The 23139-nt window shown below is 45.4% G+C and overlaps 1 long non-coding RNA gene across 1 annotated transcript; it reads left to right on the top strand.

Annotated features, from left to right (window-relative positions):
• Positions 1-6006: 6006 nt before the first annotated feature.
• On the top strand, positions 6007-22717 carry LOC145349810 (uncharacterized). Its single transcript, XR_013888145.1, has 6 exons — positions 6007-6093; positions 6197-6321; positions 8177-8277; positions 8527-8565; positions 22311-22428; positions 22558-22717. It is a non-coding gene; the product is annotated as an uncharacterized LOC145349810 (long non-coding RNA).
• Positions 22718-23139: the final 422 nt, after the last annotated feature.

Genomic DNA, 23139 nt, shown 5'->3' with positions numbered 1-23139 from the left:
TGATTAGCTGTAAAGCCTCGCATTCTAATCAGTATTCTGTAAATTGAGTTTGTGTCTTTATGTGCCCTGTTTGTGAACAGAAGTCCCCACTCACCTGATGAAGGAGCCGTGCTCCGAAAGCTTGTGACTTGTGCTACCAAATAAACCTGTTGGACTTTAACCTGGTGTTGTGAGACTTCTTACTGTGTTTATCCCAGTCCAACGCCGGCATCTCCACAGCATTCTTATTCTGATCAGCTGACTGCCCGCTGACTTAGCCTTGTTTGCCCCACCATCTACCCCAGATCCCCACATCCTGAGCCCTATGACCATCAGACTACCCAACCTACTTACCCCAGACCCTCACCCACATTCCTTCTGTCTTTCTTCAGGACAAGAAATCGACAATAGAAAGGAGTGGGTCAAGATTGGAGGTCTGCCTCCCACCATTCTGAGGAGAAGGTCACTGGCTTATCCAGAGAGGAGCAGGACCAGTCCCCCAGCAAGCCTCCGAGTTGCTGTTGTCAGATGCACCCACAGAGCGAGACATTGCTTTAATAAGGAGCCTGATAACCTCTCATTAATCTTTCTTTTCTCTATTCCAGATACCAGCCACAAGAACGAGGAGCCCCCACAAGGGAGAGCAGATGGAGAACCAGCACTAATCCCACCTCTGAGAATGATGCCCCAGAGTCCTTGGAGGATGCACTGTCATGTTGTCCACCTTTACCCGTGCAGAGGCAGATAAGGTCACTTTGAAGGGTGCACATTTTGGATTAGCCTTGGGTTAGCATGGCACTGATACCGATCCACAGCTGGCGGGGAGGGTGATAAGTGGCGTCTCGGGCACTCTGATGTTAGAGATCAGTCCCCCTCCGCTCAGTCCTATGCAGACTGCCAGCCTGGCCTCAGAGAACTGATGAAGGTGCAGAGTCAGGCAGGGGAACATTAGGCAGAGATGCCAGAGGCCATGCACAGACAGGACAGGACGGTTGACGAAGGACAAGCCGTTGATGTCGTCTATATGGATTTCAGTAAGGCGTTTGACAAGGTCCCTCATGGTAGGCTGATAGAAAAGGTGAAGGCTCATGGGATACAAGGCCAGGTATGTAGATGGGTGGAGAACTGGCTTGGGAGGAGGAGACAGCGAGTAGTAGTGGAAGGCTCCTTTTCCAATTGGAGGTCTGTCACCAGTGGTGTGCCGCAGGGCTCGGTACTAGGACCTCTTCTATTTGTGGTATATATTAATGACTTGGAAGAGGGGGTAGGTGGTGTGATCAGCAAATTTGCTGATGACACTAAGATGGTTGGATTGGCGGGTACTGAGGAGCAGTGCCTGGCAATGCAACAGGACATAGACAGGCTGGTAGATTGGGCAGATAGATGGCAAATGGAATTTAATCCGGAGAAATGCGAGGTGATGCACTTTGGCCGGAATAATGTGGAGGGGAGTTATACGATAAAAGGTAGAACTATCCGGAGTATAGATACGCAGAGAGACCTGGGGGTGCAAGTGCACAAGTCCCTGAAGGTGTCGGTGCAGGTGCAGAATGTGATGAGGAAAGCGTATGGTATGTTAGCCTTCATAGGAAGAGGTATAGAATATAAGAGTAGGAGTCTGATGTTGCAGTTGTATAGAACGTTGGTTAGGCCTCACTTGGAGTACTGCGTCCAGTTCTGGTCGCCGTACTACCGGAAGGATGTAGAGATCCTGGAGAGAGTGCAGAGGAGATTTACCAGGATGCTGCCTGGTATGGAAGGGCTGTCTTACGAGGAAAGATTGAATGAACTTGGGCTGTTTTCCCTTGAGAGACGTCGGCTGAGGGGGGATCTAATAGAGGTTTATAAGATTATGAAAGGGATAGATAGAGTAAATGGTGGTAAGCTTTTTCCGCTATTAGAAATGGATAGAACGAGGGGTCACGGGCTTAGGGTGAGGGGGGCTAGGTATAAGACAAATATTAGAGGGCAGTTTTTCACGCAAAGGGTAGTGGGGGTGTGGAATGCACTGCCGAGTAAGGTGGTGGAAGCAGGCACGCTAGGGTTGTTTAAGAGTCACTTAGACAGCCACATGAGCGGGCTACATATAGGGGGATATAGTAGGCCTTACTAAACATTGTAGGCTTGGGAATACGTTTTGCCTCAGGGATGTTACAGTCTTTGCCTGTTTAATAATGAATTTTTTTGTCTCCACAGGCATTTAAGTCCAGCAAGGGGCATGCATGCGGCAGGTTGTAGTGGGCTGCTCTTGGACGTTGCTTCGGGAGTTGCCTATTGCTTCATGTCGTTAGTGTGCTTAAACTGGACCATCTCGAGGGCAACAAGTCAGCTCAGAGACTATCTCTGTTGCTGTGCGGACACATGGATTTGGGCCTGTGTCTGTGGGAGTTTGCACGTTCTCCCCGTGGTTGCGTGGGTTTCCTCCGGGTGCTCCGGTTTCCTCCCACATCCCCAAAGATGTGCTTTTAGGCTGATTGATTGGGTACTAAATTGTCCCTATATTGGACCTCCCTGATCCTCGCACATTAGGCGTAGACTAAAATCATGAATAGGTCACTGAGACAGTGGGACGGCGGCGCGGGCTCGTTGGGCCGAAGGGCCTGTTTCCCGTGCTGTGTTGTTCTTTGTTCTTTGTTAGGACCAGAGGCTGGAGGAGCCGGTCCACATTCTGTTTGCTGGCGTGGCTCTGGCAAAGCCACATTTGGCTCTCTCCATAGGAAGGGTGTTGAGCACTCTGGAGAGCCAAGTCCAACAGAACATATGGTGGCTGCTGGATACACGCTGGGAGCTGCACTCTGTAGCTCTATCCAGCCCCAGTGCAGCAGGGGCTAGGTGTGAGGGACGCAAAGTATCTCGATGTCCTTCCAGGGTGGAGGAGTGCAAGCCACACACCCTTGGAAAGATCCACCCGCCTCTACCAGTCACCCCTCACATCCAGCCAGAATATAAACAGGGATTGTCCATTTATTTTGTTAAAAGAGATGATAATGAAACAGTTGCATGAACATTGGACAGTGCGGGGACTGAGCTGCATCATCATCTCACAAAACAACATTTTGCCTTCATTAATGAAGTTTTCTTTGCAGATTTGATTTTTATTACCATGTCAGTGTTCTTTAATTTATTGATTCCATTGATCATCTGTTCTATTCAAAAGAGAATAAGGATATGCTGGACCATTTGAATTTGAATAGTTAAGTATCCATTGCAGTTTGAGAAGTCTAGATCAAGAATCTGCGGGCGTTAAGGTCACAGGGAAAAGCAATCTTTTCCCAATGTTAGACTCAACCGGGAGGGAAGCACTATAAATGGCATCATAATCTGTCAAGCCACACACAGAACATTCCTGCGTTAATAACAGCTCTCTTTGGAAATACCTGATCTTTAGTAACAGGTTACAGCATCAACACAGATTTGCAAACCACTCCCAAACATTTCTGTGCTGCCTAAAAATATCCAAAGAGAAATGCTTAGTTGGGTGTTCTCTCTGAAGTGGTGAAAGATCAGGAGCACGACAAACAGGATCTGACTGCATAGTGGCTATTGGACCATGTTAGATAGGCTGGAGCAATATTAAGTTACCTTAAACACAAGCTCTGTACCAAAGAGCATTTTCTCATTTATTCATAACAGCTCTTACACCATATCCTTGGTGAAGCTACACACTGATATTATTCATCCTGACCGGAAGAAACTCATGTTGTATTAAGTTTAATTCATATTCTGTTCATCTGTGAGATCAGTCCAATTATAATGATCGACACTTGTGATAAGCTCAGCATTTCCTGTGGCAATATTTCTGATTCTTTCTCTTCCCAGTGCACAATCATTGTTGTGCAGGCACATTTCAGATTTGTCTGGATAATCTTCTCCCATCTCATGTTAAGCTTCAGTAAGTTTCACTTGTCTATTTCCCAAGAAGCTGCGCACCTCTACTTTCTGAGAAGAGTAAGGAAATTTGGCATGTCAGCTACGACTCTCACCAACTTTTACAGATGCCCCATAGAAAGCATTCTTTCTGGTTGTATCACGGCTTGGTCTGGGCTCCTGCTCTGCCCAAGACTGCAAGGAACTACAAAAGATTGTGAATGTCGCCCAATCCATCACGCAAACCAGCCTCCCATCCATTGACTCTATCTACACTTCCTGCTGCCTCGGCATAATTAAGCCAGCATAATTAAGAATCTCACACACCCCAGATATTTTCTCTTCCATCTTCTCCCTTTGGGAAAAAGATACAAAAGCCCTGGGGTCACATACCAACTAACTGAAGAATAGTTTCTTCCCTGTGGCTGTTAGACTTTTGAATGGACTTACCTTGCATTAAGTTGATCTTTTTCTACACCCTAGTTATGACTGTAACACTACATTCTGCACTCTCTCATTTCCTTCTCTATGAATGGTATGCTTTGTCTGTATAGGGCACAAGAAACAATACTTTTCACTGTTATGCTAATTCATGTGACAATAATAAATCAAATCATTTTCCTCATTTTTTATTGTTGGCCATCTCTCTGACTTCTTGTAAAGATACAACGCATCTGAACCAAGGGTTTGATCCTGTTTATGTTTATCTTACCTAAATATCTTTCTTGGTTGCAAATTCAAATATTGACCTGGAGGTCAAATTAGAGTGAACTGAATTCCAAGAATGTAAAACATTTGAAGGGATTCATTGAGTCCAACTTTTTTGTAGAGCAATATTACAAAGAAACTCCCCCCACTCTGTCCCTCTCCCTGCAATTGTTCTGCTTCAAGTATTTATCCAATTCTCTTTGAAAACTCCTGTTGAATTTGTTTCCAAAGCCCCATCAAGCTCTTGGTGGGGCCATGCACACCAAATCCTATTTTACATTCCATAGGAAAGATTTTCTCTGATCTCTTTAAACGCATGTCCTCTGCTTAGAAATCCTTCAGCCACTGGGAGACTATTTCTCTTTATTTGCTCTGTCCAAATTCTTGAAAATCTTAAACAACTGGAGCAAACTTCACTTTGCTTTCAGTATGAAACACCGCAGTCTTGACAACAATATGAATAATCAGCAGTCTTTAGAAGTTGCATGGTAAATGACATTATTAGTAAAATATGATATTTTACATTTGCTGTAAATGTGAACAGTAAAAACGACCAAACACAACAATAAAAAAAATTAGTTTTGAACGTCTGCAATGATGTGGTTTGGATGTGTGCCCAGGAAACTGAGTAACACAATCATTTAAAGAATTCTTCATTACAGTCGTATGGCCTATTTGGTAGTTGGACAGAAACAGATATTTGATAATGATACTAGAACCAACTTCTTAATGTAACATTCCTTGCATCGACCCATCCTTCAAATATTGTCACATGTATTAACATAACAGTGAAAAGTATTGTTTCTTGTGCCGTATATATTTCCACCAAAAGGAGAAATTGGGTGAGATTTTCCCAACAGCAGGATCTTTCAGTCCTGCCAGAAGCCAGTCTCCAGTGCTGGAAAACACCCTGCGGAGGCATTGGCAAATCCCAGTCATCATTGGTCAGTTTGAGCTTAAAATGATAGTCGCCAGAGTGAGGCGACTAAGGGATTTTCACAGTAACTTCATTGCAGTGTTAATGTAAGCCTATTTGTGACACTGATAAATAAACTTTAGTTTATGCTGGTAGATCTCTAATCTTCAAGAATATCTCCTGAGTTCAATCATTAAACTATTGCAGTTCTGATTTTGCATGTCAATGTACTGCCTTAATTGTACCTTACAGTGTCACACAGAGTGTGGCAATGTTACGTTACATTTGGGAATCACATCAACTATATCAAACAGGCTAGTGAAGGATGACATTTGGAGGAATTTCTATAAATGATGTGTAGCAGCAAATGATACTAATTGAAAACATTCAATTCTGTGAACTACGGCACCCACAGGGTAAGTAAAGGAAGACAAGTTGGTGCAGTTACTGTGGTCAGATGACATCACGGTTCAGTAATGTACTATTCCTTTCATGGGCTGAAGTGTATCAACATTGAAAACAACCCAAAATCAGACAAAGAGAAGAAGGAGCGTTCTCGCAAAGAGGCAGAATGAAGATTATTCTCCTCACCCTTGCTGCTGTCCAAATTCTCGACTGTTTGGGTGAGTACCGTTTAAAATGATTAGTTTTTTTTATGATGACCAGTTCCTGTTGGTTGGTGTTAACGTGGATTGATCTGAAGATTGCTCTGCTTTTTTGCTTTAGAACAAACACGTGAGAGCTGTGATTTTCCTGTGGTTTGCGAGGCACTCAAAGCTTCACTGGAAAAGTGGAATAAAAACTCAACAACTGTCAACAGATTCATGGTGACCAAACACAAAGTAGATGCCGTGAGTGTCACAAAACCCATTTCCCTTGTTTGATTCTGCTGGAAGTAAAGATAGATTGAAAGTAATTACAGATAGAAAACTGAAGACAGAAGGAGGAGCAAAAATAAAAATGATGAGGTTTAAGAGCGGAGGCTGAGAGAAATGATGGATAAGAGAAGGTTCATTCACTGATTCTTTGAGTACAATGTGCCCAATAATTTGGTCATATTTCCACTCCCTAACTACATGGGAACATCAGATATCTGCTAACACTGTATCATTACTGTATCACTGTATCATTCAGAAAGGATAGTAGGACTAGGGGGCACAGGCTCAAGATAAAGGGGGGGGCGGTTTAGAACGGAGTTGAGGAAGAACTTCTTCACTCAAAGGGTGGTGAATCTCTGGAATTCTCTGCCCGTTGAAGTGGTGGAGGCTGCCTCGCTAAATATTTTTAAGACGCGGGTTGATGGGTTTTTGATAAGAGAGGGGATTAAGGGTTATGGGGAGAGGGCGGGAATGTGGAACTGAGCCACGACAGATCAGCCATGATCTTATTGAATGGCGGGGCAGACTCGAAGGGCTAGATGGCCCACTCCTGCTCCTATTTCTTATGTTCTTATGTTCTTATTATTTAGACATCGCTGGTCTTGCCCGTGACTGGGATTCTCCGACCTCACCCGGGGCCGGGATTCTCCAACCTCACTCACGGCTGGGATTCTCCGACCTCACTCACGGCTGGGATTCTCCGACCTCACTCACGGCCGGGATTCTCCGACCTCACTCACGGCCGGGATTCTCCGACCTCACTCACGGCCGGGATTCTCCGACCTCACTCACGGCCGGGATTCTCCGACCTCACTCACGGCCGGGATTCTCCGACTTCACTCACGGCCGGGATTCTCCGACCTCACTCACGGCCGGGATTCTCCGACCTCACTCACGGCCGGGATTCTCCGACCTCACTCACGGCCGGGATTCTCCGACCTCACTCACGGCCGGGATTCTCCGACCTCACTCACGGCCGGGATTCTCCGACCTCACTCACGGCCGGGATTCTCCGACCTCACTCACGGCCGGGATTCTCCGACCTCACTCACGGCCGGGATTCTCCGACCTCACTCACGGCCGGGATTCTCCGACCTCACTCACGGCCGGGATTCTCCGACCTCACTCACGGCCGGGATTCTCCGACCTCACTCACGGCCGGGATTCTCCGACCTCACTCACGGCCGGGATTCTCCGACCTCGCCCGGAGCTGGGATTCTCCGACCTTGCCCGGAGCTGGGATTCTCCGACCTTGCCCGGAGCTGGGATTCTCCGACCTCGCCCATGGCTAGGATTCTCCGACCTCGCCCATGGCTGGGATTCTCCGACCTCGCCCATGGCTGGGATTCTCCGACCTCACTCACGGCTGGGATTCTCCGACCTCGCCCGGAGCTGGGATTCTCCGACCTCACCCAGAGCTGGGATTTTCCGAACTCCTCGAGGACTGGGATTCTCCGACCTCGCCCATGGCTGGGATTCTCCGACCTCACTCACGGCTGGGATTCTCCGACCTCGCCCGGAGCTGGGATTCTCCGACCTCACCCAGAGCTGGGATTTTCCGAACTCCTCGAGGACTGGGATTCTCCGACCTCGCCCATGGCTGGGATTCTCCGACCTCGCCCATGGCTGGGATTCTCCGACCTCACTCACGGCTGGGATTCTCCAGTCCTGCTGAAGTGAATGGCGGAATGTGGCTGAGTACCAAATTCTCCGTTCTTGTTGGCAGCAGCAGCAGGGCACGTGAGACCGGAGAATCCCATCCACTCAAACTTTCTTTAATGTGTCTCCTTCAAAAATCTAACTTCTTGTTGTTCGATTACTCCGAAAGGAGATCGATCACTCCAGGTAAACCTAACATTTAACGCCCAGGCTGGAAAAGATGCTGGGAATGATCCGGGAGGATGTCAGCTGAAACTTCTGCCAAACACTGTAAGTAATAACATTTGACATTTCTTTCTCCCTTGTAGAATGTTGACAGGAAGCTGTAGTACAGTGTTGTCCAGTAGATAGTCACTGACCAGTTATAGGTTTTGCTAGGACAGTTACAGTTACCTGCATTAGTCCAAAAAAACCAACTTTCACCTGAGAACTTGTAAACTTTTTTTGTATTAGTCTGCAAGGAAGCAAAATATGCACAATGATTCAAAACACTGCTTTTTATCTTTCAATTTTTTTCAGTAAATGCACAAATAGATTAAGAGACACATCTATGCGAATGTGAATATGAGTGCATGCCCAAGGAACTTGTCTTATTATTTATTAATAATCAGAAATGGAATTTGACATATTTGGATTTGCAATGACCCACATCTGGCTATTTGTTGAATGTATTGGACCATACTGCTTTCGAGTGGGGGGGTGAATGATGCACAGAATGAGGTCCCTGTTTGATTCATATCGCATGTCCCACAGAGCAGAAACCATAAAAGCACCAACTATCCTTCCAGTCTTTTTAAAATGTCGCTCCTTAAACAATTGCAAAGTTTTATTTTATTGAAGGAGATCATTTGTGCCATCCTCTCCTGTTTGAAATTATTCTTTAGAAAGTACAGGGTACAATGTGACCAGATCCTTGTTGTACACTGAATGTTCCTGCCTCTGTGAGTGATGTTGAGAATGAGTCATTCTCTTCCCCAGTAATGCTACACTGCCACACGCAGTAATCATCCAAATCGAAACCATCCACACCCTGTGTTAAATCCCAATCAAGCATCATCACTGATATTCTTGATTTCCACAGTAATCCGTCTCCCTGTGCACTGATTCTAAAAGCCTCACATTTCCTAAGATTTCTGAAGAGGGAAGTTGTGAGAAGGGGTTTTTAGATAAAGATGAAATAAGATGCTAGAGTTGTGGAAAAGAAGTTCAAATTACAGTACAGAATGGCTAAAAGCTCTGCTTCTGATAGTGAAGAGGATACAGCAGCGTGGATATAAGTCAGTGGAGAGTGTGAAGTGAGGCTGCCGCACTTTGTAGCGGCAAAGTGAAGAAAGACAAAGGAAAGATTTGCCAATGAGAAAAAGGATATTCAGATGGAAATGCAGGAGGATGCAGAGAATATCCAAGACAAAACCGCAATGGTACAGGATGGAGGCAGTGGAAGATTGGGTCAGTCGGTATTTCGGTTAAACATTGAAGGAGTTCAATCTGGAAGTGAGGAAATGTGAATAAAGTTTCAGCAATGATAGAGATCAGGCTGATTGGGATTTTTCAGATTGAAACAAGTGATTAGAGTGAAAATTCCCAAAGTTCTTCATAATTGAGAAATCAGGTAGTTGTGGCTTTGGCACAAATTTATGTGGTTGGGATAAAGATTCCAAGGAGTGACAGTCAGTGAGGTGTACACAGTCACTGGTGTGACAGTCAGTGAGGTGTACACAGTCACTGGCGTGACAGTCAGTGAGGTGTACACAGTCACTGGCGTGACAGTCAGTGAGGTGTACGCAGTCACTGGCGTGACAGTGAGGTGTACGCAGTCACTGGTGTGACAGTCAGTGAGGTGTACGCAGTCACTGGTGTGACAGTCAGTAAGGTGTACGCAGTCACTGGTGTGACAGTCAGTGAGGTGTACGCAGTCACTGGAGTGACAGTCAGTGAGGTGTACGCAGTCACTGGTGTGATAGTCAGTGAGGTGTACGCAGTCACTGGTGTGACAGTCAGTGAGGTGTACGCAGTCACTGGTGTGACAGTCAGTGAGGTGTACACAGTCACTGGTGTGACAGTCAGTGAGGTGTACACAGTCACTGGGGTGACAGTCAGTGAGGTGTACACAGTCACTGGTGTGACAGTCAGTGAGGTGTACACAGTCACTGGTGTGACAGTCAGTGAGGTGTACGCAGTCACTGGTGTGACAGTCAGTGAGGTGTACGCAGTCACTGGGGTGACAGTCAGTGAGGTGTACACAGTCACTGGTGTGACAGTCAGTGAGGTGTACACAGTCACTGGTGTGACAGTCAGTGAGGTGTACACAGTCACTGGTGTGACAGTCAGTGAGGTGTACACAGTCACTGGTGTGACAGTCAGTGAGGTGTACGCAGTCACTGGTGTGACAGTCAGTGAGGTGTACGCAGTCACTGGTGTGACAGTCAGTGAGGTGTACACAGTCACTGTAGTGACAGTCATAGAACATCACAGCGCAGTACAGGCCCTTCGGCCCTCGATGTTGCGCTGACCAATGGAACCAATCTAATGACCCTCTAACCTAAACCATTCCAATGTTATCCATATGCCTATCCACTGACCATTTGAATGCCCTTAGCGTTGGCGAGTCCACAACTGCTGCAGGCAGGGCATTCCATGCCCTTACTACCCTCTGAGTAAAGAACCTACCTCTGACATCTGTCCTATAATTACCACCTCTTAATTTAAAGCTATGTCCCCTCGTGTTAGCCATCGCCATCCGAGGTAAAAGGCTCTCACTGTCCACCCTATCCAATCCTTTGATCATCTTGTATGCCTCAATCAGGTCTCCTCGTAACCTTCTCTCCAATGAAAATAACCTCAAGTCCCTCAGCCGTTCCTCATAAGACCTTCCCACCATACCAGGCAACATCCTGGTAAACCTCCTCTGCACCCTTTCCAATGCCTCCACATCTTTCTTATAATGCGGCGACCAGAACTGTACGCAATACTCCAAGTGCAGCCGCACCAGAGTTTTGTACAGTTGTAACATGACCTCACGGCTCCGAAATTCAATCCCTCTCCCAATAAAAGCTAACACACCATACGCCTTCTTAACAACCTTATCAACCTGGGTGCCAACTTTCAGGGAGCTATGCACACGTACCCCGAGATCTCTCTGCTCGTCAACACTACTAAGAGTCCTTCCATTAGCCTGATATTCTGTACCCCTGTTATTCTTACCAAAGTGAATCACCTCACACTTTTCCGTATTAAACTCCATGTGCCACCTCTCGGCCCAGCTCTGCAGCTTATCTATGTCCCTCTGCAAACTGTAACATCCATCCTCACTGTCAACAACTCCTCTGACTTTGGTGTCATTGGCAAATTAACGAATCCATCCTTCTACACCCTCATCTAGGGCATTTATCAAAATGACAAAACAGATCCCTGAGGTACACCACTTGTAACTGAACTCCAGGTTGAATATTTCCCATCAACCACCACCCTCTGTCTTCTATCAGCGAGCCAATTCCTGATCCAAACTGCTAACTCACCCTCAATCCCATGCATCTGCATTTTCTGCAATAGCCTATCATGGGGAACCTTATCAAACGCTTTGCTAAAATCCATATACAGCACGTCAACTGCCTTACCCTTATCCACCTCTTTGGTCACCTTTTCAAAAAACTCGATAAGGTTTGTGAGGCACGACCTACCCTTCACAAAACCGTGTTGACTATCCCTAATCAATTTATTTCCCTCTAGATGATTATAAATCCTATCCCTTATAATTCTTTCCAAAATTTTGCCCACAACAGAAGTAAGGCTCACCGGTCTATAATTCCCAGGATGGTCTCTACTCCCCTTCTTGAACAAGGGGACAACATTTGCTATCCTCCAGTCTTCCAGCACTATACCTGTAGCCAATGACGACATGAAGATCCAAGCCAAAGGCTCTGCAGCCTCCTCCCTCACCTCCCAGAGCATCCGAGGGTAAATCCCATCCGGCCCAGGGGACTTATCTATTTTCACACTCTCAAGAATTGCCAACACCTCCACCTTATAAACCTCAATCCCGTCTAGTCAGTGAGGTGTACGCAGTCACTGGTGTGACAGTCAGTGGGGTGTACACAGTCACTGGTATGACAGTCAGTGAGGTGTACACAGTCACTGGTGTGACAGTCAGTGAGGTGTACGCAGTCACTGGCGTGACAGTCAGTGAGGTGTACACAGTCACTGGTGTGACAGTCAGTGAGGTGTACACAGTCACTGGTATGACAGTCAGTGAGGTGTACACAGTCACTGGTGTGACAGTCAGTGAGGTGTACATAGTCGCTGGTGTGACAGTCAGTGAGGTGTACAGTCACTGGTGTGACAGTCAGTGAGGTGTACACAGTCACTGGTGTGACAGTCAGTGAGGTGTACACAGTCACTGGTGTGACAGTCAGTGAGGCGTACACAGTCACTGGTGTGACAGTCAGTGAGGTGTACACAGTCACTGGCGTGACAGTCACTGAGGGGTATACAGTCGCAGGTGTGACATTCAGGGAGGTGTACACAGAACATAGAACGCTACAGCACAAACAGGCCCTTCGGCCCACTAGTTGCGCTGATCACTTCTATAACTACTAAGCCATAGGCCTATCTATAACCCCCAATCCCATTGGATCCCATATACTCATCCTGAAGTCTTTTAAAAGACCCCAGCGAGTTCGCCTCTACCACCGCCGATGGCAGCCGATTCCACTCACTCACCACCCTCTGAGTGAAAAACTTACCCCTGACATCTCCTCTGTACCTACTCCCAGCACCTTAAACCTGTGTCCTCTCGTAGCGACCATTTCAGCCCGGGGAAATAGCCTCTGAGAATCCACCCTGTCTATTCCTCTCAACATTTTATAAACCTCTATCAGGTCGCCTCTCAACCTTTGTCTCTCCAGGGAGAAGAGTCCCAGCTCCCTCAACCTATCTTCATAAGACATGCCTCCCAATCCAGGCAACATCCTTGTAAATCTCCTCTGCACTCTCTCAATAGCTTCCACATCCTTCCTGTAGTGAGGCGACCAGAACTGCGCACAGTACTCCAAGTGGGGTCTGACAAGGGTCTTATAAAGTTGCAGCATTACCTCCCGACTCCTAAACTCAATCCCTCGATTAATGAAGGCCAGTACACCATACGCCTTCTTGACCACATCCTCCACCTGTGAGGAGGATTTAAGAGTCCTATGGACACGGACCCCAAGGTCCTTCTGCTCCTCTACACTGCTAAGACTCCTACCCCTGATATTGTACTCCTTCATCCCATTGGTCCTGCCAAAATGGACCACTACACATTTATCCACGTTGAAGTCCATCTGCCACTTCTCCACCCAGTCTTGTATCCTATCTGTGTCACGCTGCAACTTCTGACATCCCTCCAGACTATCCACAACCCCACCAACCTTCGTATCGTTGGCAAACTTACTAACCCATCCCTCCACTTCCTCATCCAGGTCATTTATGAAAATGACAAACAGCAAGGGTCCTAGAACAGATCCCTGGGGCACTCCACTGGTGACTGACCTCCATGCAGAAAAAGACCCATCCACAACCACTCTCTGCCTTCTGTGGGCAAGCCAGTTCTGGATCCACAAGGCCAAAGCCCCTTGGATCCCATGCCCTCTCACCTTCTTAAGAAGTCTTGCATGAGGGACCTTATCAAATGCCTTGCTGGTGTCACATATAAACCACATCCACCGCTCTTCCTTCGTCAATGTGTTTAGTCACATTTTCAAAGAACTCAACTAGGCTCGTAAGGCACGAACTGCCCTTGACAAAGCCATGCTGACTTGTCCATGCTAACCTATTTTTAACCACTAAGGTAGTCCCAATTGCTGTGCTTAGCCCACACCTCTCTATACCCCATATCTTGGAAATTCCAAGCGGTTATTGGATAGGCACATGGAGGGGATAGCTTGATTTTGGGATTGGACATAGCTCGGCACAACATTGAGGGCGGAAGGGCCTGTTCTGCGCTGTAATGTTCTATGTTCTATGTACTGTGCTGTAGTGTTCTATGTTTCTATACCCATCTTACCCATGTGACTATCCAAATGCTTTTTAAAAGACAAAATTATACCCACATCTACTACCACCCCAAGCAGCCTGTTCCAGACACTCAACATCCTCTGCGTGGGAAAAATTGCCCCTCCGGACCCTTTTGTATCTCTCCCCTCTCACTTTAAACCTATGCCCCCTAGTTTTAGACTCCCCTACCTTGAGGAAAAGATATTGACGATCCAGCTGATCTGTGCCCCTCATTATTTTATAGACCTCTATAAGATCACCCCTAAGTCTCCTACACTCCAGAGAATAAAAGTCCTGGTGTATCCAGCTTCCCCTTATATTTAAAACCATCAAATCCTGGTAGCATCCCGGTAAATCTTTCCTGCACTTTTTCTAGTTTAATAATATCCTTTCTATAATGGGGTGACCAGAACTGTACACAGTATTCAAAGTGTGGGCCTTACCAATGTCTTGTACAACTTCAACAAGACGTCCCAACTCCTGTATTCAATGTTCTGATCGATGAAACCAAGCATGCTGAATGCCTTCTTCACCACTCTGTCCACCTGTGACTCCACTTTCAAGGCGCTATGAACCTGTATCCTTGGATCTCTTTTTTCTGTGTAACTTTCCCCAACACCCCACCATTAACTGAGTAAGTCCTGCCCCAATTTCATCTACCAAAATGCATCACCTCACATTTATCTAAATTAAGTTCCATCTGTCATTCATCGGCCCACTGGCCTAATTGATCAAGATCCTGTTGCAATCCTAGATAATATTCTTCACTATCCACAGTGCCATCAATCTTGTCGTCATCTGCAGACTTACTAACCATGCCCCCTATATTCTCATCCAAATCATTGATATAAATGACAAATAACAGTGGACCCAGCTCTGATCCCTGAGGCACACCACTGGTCACAGGCCTCCAGACTGAAAAACAACCCTCTACAACCATCCTTTGGCTTCTGTCACCAAGCTGATTTTATATCCATTTAGATACCTCACCCTGGATCCTGTGAGACTGAACCTTATGCAACAAGCTAACATGTGATATTTTGTCAGAGGCCTTACTAAAGTCCATGGAGAGAATGCTGACTGCGCTGCCCTCATCTAACTTCTTGGCTACCCCTTCAAAAAACTCAATTAAAATTCATGAGACTGTTGTGATTTGAAATCTCAGAAACTTTCCACCAGTTTGCTTACTCCAAGGTTTTACCCCGGTGCCCTTATTTGCAAGGTGGACAAAGGACAAACACAAGTAAAGGTTCAACAAGTTTATTAATAATAACACTACTAACCCTTAAACTACTCACATAAAACAAGAGGATACCCCAGATTCAAACATACCATCCGCAAAGATGGTTTGGTTAAAACGGTAGGCTCGATTCTCTGAGTCCCTCTGGTCTGGCGTCACAAAGGTGAGTCTCGATGGCAGCTTCTTCCTTCCTTCTCTGGTCAGTCTTCCGAATGGTCAAGGGTCACCTCCCTCATCGAGTCTTCACCCCTGGTGTCTGAAAATGTGTCCCTTTATCCCCTGCCTGCTGCCTTTGGGGAGAGGGCGGGAATGTGGAACTGAGCCACGACAGATCAGCCATGATCTTATTGAATGGTGGGGCAGGCTCGAAGGGCCAGATGGCCTACTCCTGCTCCTGTTTCTTATGTTCTTATGTTCTTTCCAGAAACTTCTCTGGCTTCTGGCCAATGAGGTCCCAGGAGGGGGGTTCCAATAGCCAGTGGGTTTCTTGATGTCTGCCTGACAGGACACCAGGGTCCGCCCCAGGTGTCCATCTCCATGTTGCTCCTTACATGTAACCTGTTATCAGATTAAACCAACTGCAGGAACTCTCAGTGACAGAAAGTCTGGCCCGATCTGGGCTTCTAACAATAGGCCGGTGCATTTCAATGGGGTGCAATGATCCCCTGCTCAGTATCAGTAGGGTGCAACGACTTTTGATGGGAGATTGATGAGTCAGGCCCAGACAGGTTTGTGTATTGTACAACTGGCTGGCCTGAGGTTTGACTGTGTTTGATTTTTAATATGCCTAATTCTTTAATTTAGGCTATCCAATTTTATCAGCCTTAAAACTAGGCCCTGTTTCTATGACAAGACATGGGGGGGTCGGGGGGGAAATTCTCCACCCCGCCATGTTAGTTTTCTAGTGCAGCATGCTGGGAGAATCTCACATCTGGGCTTGCGTCCCCGTCACTTGCGTATTTCCCAGTTCCGGATTTCCGACACTGTCAGATCCGTGATGGAAATAAATGGGAACACCAGGTAAGCACTTTACATCTATTGCTAATGTCATATTAATGTGATTAGAACCATAGAAAATTACAGCTCAGAAACAGGCCTTTTGGCCCTTCTTGTCTGTGCTGAACCATTTTTTGCCTAGTCCCACTGACCTGCAGTTGAACCATATCCCTCCACACCCCTCTCATCTATGAACCCATCCAAGTTTTTCTTAAATGTTAAAAGTGACCCCGCATTTACCACTTTCTCCGGCAGCTCGTTCCACACTCCCACCACTCTCTGTGTGAAGAATTCCCCCCTAATATTCCCTTTAAACTTTTCTCCTTTCACCCTTAACCCATGCCTTCTGGTTTTTTTCTCCTCTAGCCTCAGTGGAAAAAGCCTGCTTGCATTCACTCTATCTATACCCATCAAAATCTTATACCCCTCTATCAAATCTCCCCTCATTTTTCTACACTCCAGGGAATAAAGTCCTAACCTATTCAATCTCTCTCTGTAACTCAGTTTCTCAAGTCCTGGGAACATCCTTGTGAGCCTTCTCTGCACTCTTTCAACCTTATTCACATCCTTCCTGAAACTAGGTGACCAAAACTGTACACAATACTCTAAATTCAGCCGCACCAATGCCTTATATAACCTTACCGTAACACTCCAACTTTTATACTCGATACTCTGATCATAAAGTGGGCTGAATTCTCCTCGTCCACTGGCCTCTCCCACCCTGCCAGAATATTTCACTCTAGTGGGGTTTAGAGTAGATCCCCACTTTTGGGGAGCTATTGGAATGAGCCTGCTGGAGTGAAGGGAGCAAAAGTGTGTGGGGTGGTGGGGTTGTGTCTCCAGGGAATGTACCTCCTTTGTATCTGCCCAGGGGGCACCTTGACACTGCCCATTGGGCATGGGGCAGTGCCAAAGAGGTAGGGGTTCTAGGGGGTGGAGTTCTGATGGGGAAGGGTTTGGGGGTAATCAGTGCAGGTGGGGGACCCGCTCCAACTCTGCAAGGGGATTGATGGGGACGAGAGGGAGACCAGTGATTGGTGGTGGGGTGGGGTCTTTGCATCATTGTAGTTTGTGATAATCCCCCCCACACACCCCCGGCTACACACACTCACCATAATCCCCCCAACAGACCCTCAGTTACACACACTCCCCATCGCCCCCACACAGCTCCCCAACAACTCACACTCACCAGCACCCTCTAGTCCCCCTGAATGGAAACAAAATGTGCCCCCATTCCCCCTCACACACCCACACACATGCACATACACACACGTGTGCCTATACACAAACACACGTGCACATACATGCACACACACACACACATGCACCCACATACAACTACACACACACGTGCACAAACACATACATGCACGCACAAACACACACACATATACACACACACACATACATACACACACACACGCACACACGCACGTGCACACACATATACACACATGTGCACACACATGCACACATACACACACGTAAACTCAGAACCCATGAAGTCATGGCCACAGACAGTGCTACTTGACAAGTCCTGAGGCTCCACAGGGAATTTCTAGTCAATCCGCCACTATTGACAGAGCTTGCTGCTACAAGCACTACGACCCAGAGTCAGTGCTCTGAGCTGTGTTCATGCTGAGAGTCTGATGAGTTTTTTTTGATATTTTGTCACTATTGTATCTGCTTCCATGACCTCCCCTAGCAGCGAGTTCCAGGCACCCACCACCCTCTGTAAAATAATTCCCTCATATAGCTCCTTTAAATCTTCCCCCTCGCATCTTAAATCTATGTCTCTTCATACTTGACTCTTCCACCCTGGGAATAAGGTTCTGACTATCCACTCTGTCCATGCCCCTCATAATCTTGTAGATTTCTATCAGGTCTCCCCTCAACCTCCATCGTTCCAGTGAGAACAAACCAAGTTTCTCCAACCTCTCATCATAACTAATGCCCTCCATACCAGGCAACATCCTGGTAAATCTTTTCTGCCCCCTCTCCAAAGCCTCCACATCCTTCTGGTAGTGTGGCGACCAGAATTGAACACAATATTCCAAGTACAGCCTCACTAAGGTTCTATAAAGGGGCCATTAAGTGAATTGTATTCCACCACTTGTCCTAATTGAAGGACTTCTTTAAGAATAAAATGGTTTATTATAAACTTCTCTCATTCCTGCCACTGTGTTTGAACAGAGTTAAATGTTCACATTTATTGTATAAACATCAAATAATATTTCCAGAATTAAACAATGAAATCAAAGCTGTACCAAAGGAGATACAGACCCTCCCAACACAAACCTCCTTTTACACATGGGATCAAGTCACTTTTTCAGACAGTTTTCAGCTCATTCACCAACCTTTCCCAAAAAAAGGGAACTTTTCAAAAATACTGAAAATGATTAAATCTCATCCGAAACGATTGGAATGCTTACTGAGTGAACTTTGCTGATTAAATTACAGAAAACTGACGTGTGACCGGAGACATCAGAGCAAAGGGAGGAGATAAACAGGAAGAAAGTTAATTTTAAAGCGTCTCATTAGAAGTAACTTACTACCTAATTGTTAATATTCAAAGTATTGTTATGCCGTTGCTCCAAGATACTCTCACCGCTTATCAATGTCTGGAATGTGATCTACACCTAATGAGCTGAATCATGTGACATATTCTATACCTGAGTCAATGTCAACACAACTAATAAATGGAACATTATTGTTTCTTTATTATATCACGGAGGTGTTTTCAGTTCAGGTGAAAAGCAACTCCCCGCAGTCTATTCCCAGCCAGGAGATTTCACAAGAAGAATGGTGTTCCCATAATGCACAGTAGATCAATAAAATAAATTGGAGTGTCTTCCTCATGTGCCATCATTAAAATCTGGTGAGCTGCCACAAATTCCAGCTCACGGTCAGCTCATGGACATCTTCACGGGGCTGTTGGAGAGCACAAAAAGCAGATGTGAGCACCCCCCAGCCCCACCCATCTCTTCTGAGACTCTAACCTGCACTGGTGTGAAGGAACAGGTGATGTCTGATCAGTAAGGATAGGCAGCAACACCTCCTCCACAATAAAGCTCAACATCGGTGCCCCACAAGGCTGTGTTCTCAGCTCCCTATTATACTCCTTGTGCACCTATTGCAGCCAAATTCACCTCTAATTCGCTTTTCAAGTTTGCTGACAACACCACCATAGTGGGTCGTATCTCAAACAGTGATGGGACAGAGTACAGGAATGAGATAGAGAATCTGGTGAACCAGTGAGGCAAAAATAATCTCTCCCTCAATGTCAACAAAACAAAGGAGATTGTTATCGACTTCAGGAAGCGTAAAGAAGAACATGCCCTTCTCTATACAGTAGAAATGCTTGAGACCTTTAAGTTTTAGGTGTCCAGATCACCAACAACTTTTCCTGGTCCCTCCACACTGACACCATAGTTAAGAAAGCCCACCAATGCCTTTACTTTCTCAGAAGAGTAAGGAAATTTGGCATGTTAGTTACAACTCTCACCAACTTTTACAGATGCCCCATAGAAAGCATTCTTTCTAGTTGTATCACAGCTTGGTCTGGGCTCCTGCTTTGCCCAAGACCGCAAGAAACTACAAAAGGTTGTGAACGTAGCCCAATCTATCACACAAACCAGCCTCCCATCCATCGACTCTGTCTGCATTTCCCACTGTCTCGGGAAAGCAGCCAGCATAATTAAGGATCCCACGCACCCCGGGCACTCTCTCTTCCACCTCCTTCTGTGGGGAAAAAGATACAGAATTCTGAGCTCACGTACCGACTCCAGAACAGCTTCTTCCCTGCTGCTGTCAGACTTTTGAAAGGACCTACCTCGCATTAAGTTGACCTGTCTCTACACCCTAGCTATGACTGTAACACTACATTCTGCACTTTCTCCTTTTCTTCTCTATGAACGGTATGCTTTGTCTGTATAGCGCACAAGAAACAGTACTTCTCACTGCATGTTAATAAATGTGACAATAATAAATCAAATCAAATCAAATCAAAAAATGCCAGTCTTGTTCTGCACGTCTCTCCTGCTTTCTCTCTGAGGTGTGACACAGGATAGGGATGGAGCTGGTGGGTGTGTGGGGAAGCTTCATAAATGTCTTGTGATGGTTGAAAATCACAATAAGAAACCCTGTGTTTTCACTGATTGGGATGGAGCTGAGAAACTTTCGCTTGGGGTTAACAGCCAGCATCTTTACAGGAGACAATGTGCAGCAAAGCACGTGAGCGATTACCACAATTACAGAGTCAATATGCAGGTTCCTGCATGGCCATCTAGGGTCAGTGAGTGGGAGGAGAGGCCATTGGGGGATATGGAGAGCCTCGCTGAAGTCTACAGAAATGTGTGAATTTATAATATTTTTACAAAGTACTTCAAAATTACCAACCGACTCAAGAACACCTTCTTCCCTGCTGCTGTCACTCTTTTGAATGGATCTACCTTATAATAAGTTGATCTTTCTCTACACCCTAGCTATGACTGTATCACGACGTTCTCCACTCTGTCCTTTCCCTCTCTATGAATGGTATGCTTTGTCCATGTAGCACGCAAAAAACAATACTTTTTACTGTATACTAATACATGTGACAATAATAAATCAAATCAAAATTACTTTAACATTGTTCATATTTATGATGTATTATATGCTGATGTGCAATATGCGAGCTTTAATAATTGGAATGTCCCTCTCCTGCTCCATTACAGTTTTGTTTGGGTACCTATGGTTACATTAATTTTGAAACATGCAAATAGAGACACATTGGAAAATAGTTAACAAAATAAATTTCCCTTTGCAAGGTTTGACTGGCTGAATGGCTTTGTTCTGTGCTGTAGCCATTAAAACTGCTTCCGACACATTTACATCTTTCCATTAATAAGGTGACCAATTCTTTGCACAATACTCCAAATGTGGTCTCACCAATGCCCTGCATATCTGAAACGTGATGTGGAGTTGCTGGCGTTGGGACTGGAATAGGCACAGTAAGGAGTCTCACAACACCAGGGTAAAATCCAACAGGTCATAGAAATCACAGAAAGCCTACAGTACAGAAAGAGGCCATTCAGCCCATCGAGCCTGTACCAACAAGAATCCCCAGAGCCCAGACCCTAGTCCTGTAACCTCACATATGTTACCCGCTAATCCCCCTGACATTAAGGGACAACTTAGCATAGCCAATCCACCTAACTTGTACTTCTTGGACAATGGAAGGAAACCGGAGCAGCTGGAGGAAACCCATGCAGATATGGGGAGAATGTGCAGATCCCACACAGACAACGGGTGCAGGCAAGATTTGAACCTAGGTTCCTGGCACTGTGATACATCACTGTGCCATTGTGCTGCCCTGTTTGTTTTGTGCTCAGTAGAAGCATGAGGCTCTTTTGTGGCCATAACATACAAGAGTACGGAGCAAGTGCTGGGCAATGTGACTAGAACAGATATGGACTTGATGGCCAGTACAGCCATGATGGGCTGAAGGGTCTCTTTCTGTGTTGTAAAACACTATGACTCTATGATTAATATTTAGTTAAACGTGAAGCTCAATAGTGTTACTTTGCAGCTACCAATGAAGTTTGAAATTCTCATTATTTAAGGATGAACCATCATTTGAGGAATCTGAAACCTCTGGGCTGTTACTCTCCAACTGTCATACTGAACAAAGATGAATATTTGACTTCAAGTTGTGAATATAGATAGCAATGGAAATGATTGAGATCATAGATGCGATGATAATTAGTTGGTAAGATGCACACATACTGCAATATCCAATGACATCTCTGTGAACAGTAAGTTCCACTGAGTTCATTCATTTGAAAATTCACCATTTGAATATATTGTATTTCATTATAAAAAAATTACAAAATTCTCAGAATAATTTAGAGTCTGGATTATATTGATTAGAAAAGTTAACAACCGATAAGAGTTATTAGGGAATGAAGAGAATGAAGTCCATGTAGTGATTGTGGTTAGATTACATCATTGTTCTATAATGTCTGCTATTGCTCTGTGATTTATATAAACATTGAAGAGGAGCAGAGAGCAGACAGAGACAGGAACACAATCCAGTGTCCACCACCTTCTCCATACGGGCAAAATGAAAACCATTCTCTTCATCTTTGCTGCAGCCCAGATCATCTACACTTCTGGTGAGTATTGAAATGTGCTGAGGAATGGCTTTGTTACACTGTTTGTTGTTCTGATCATTGGGGTTTTAACCCAAATAGATAAGAATCAAAAATATATTCATCCTTAAAACCCTTTGCTTCCCGATTCAGGAATTCCATGTGAAAATTCTAACGATCCAGAGATTCCAAGAGCAAAACGTGCCTCAATTGGAAAGGTGAATGAAGAATTTGCAACAAGCAACCTCTTCACCATTGTGAAATGTGAAGTGATAAGTGTAAGTTGCACCAAATCCAGTTTACTGCTTTTCTCTCTTTTCTTGTAACAAGCATCCTGAATTGCTTCTATTCTGTATGCAAGGGTTTTACTGTGAGAATCCATATCCACTGCTGACAGGTAAAAAAAAACTTGGAATATTTTAGATGAATGTTGTTTATATTGGAGCAATTTACATATTTTATTAAAAATTGTTCACTTTCTGTCCAACTGATTTACTTCCTCTTGTTACTATTCCTCACTGATTGTTTCAACCTGAAAGATTAGTTTTGAAATTCTCTTTGTAAACCTTTTAATGGGATCTTCCTCTGCAAACTCCTGCTGAGTCGAGGCGGATTTACAATGAAAGATAGCCTACCAGAGCCCAGGCCCCCAAATAACAGGGCAATACCCCTGACAAATAAGTGAGTTTTATCCTCTATAATGGAACTCCATTATTTGATTTCTGTAGAAAACTG

This window comes from Carcharhinus amblyrhynchos, chromosome 11 (genome assembly GCF_965287045.1).
Source record: "Carcharhinus amblyrhynchos chromosome 11, sCarAmb.v2.hapA, whole genome shotgun sequence".
Classification (NCBI taxonomy): Eukaryota; Metazoa; Chordata; class Chondrichthyes; order Carcharhiniformes; family Carcharhinidae; genus Carcharhinus; species Carcharhinus amblyrhynchos.
This window is presented reverse-complemented; position numbering and strand designations above follow the sequence as displayed.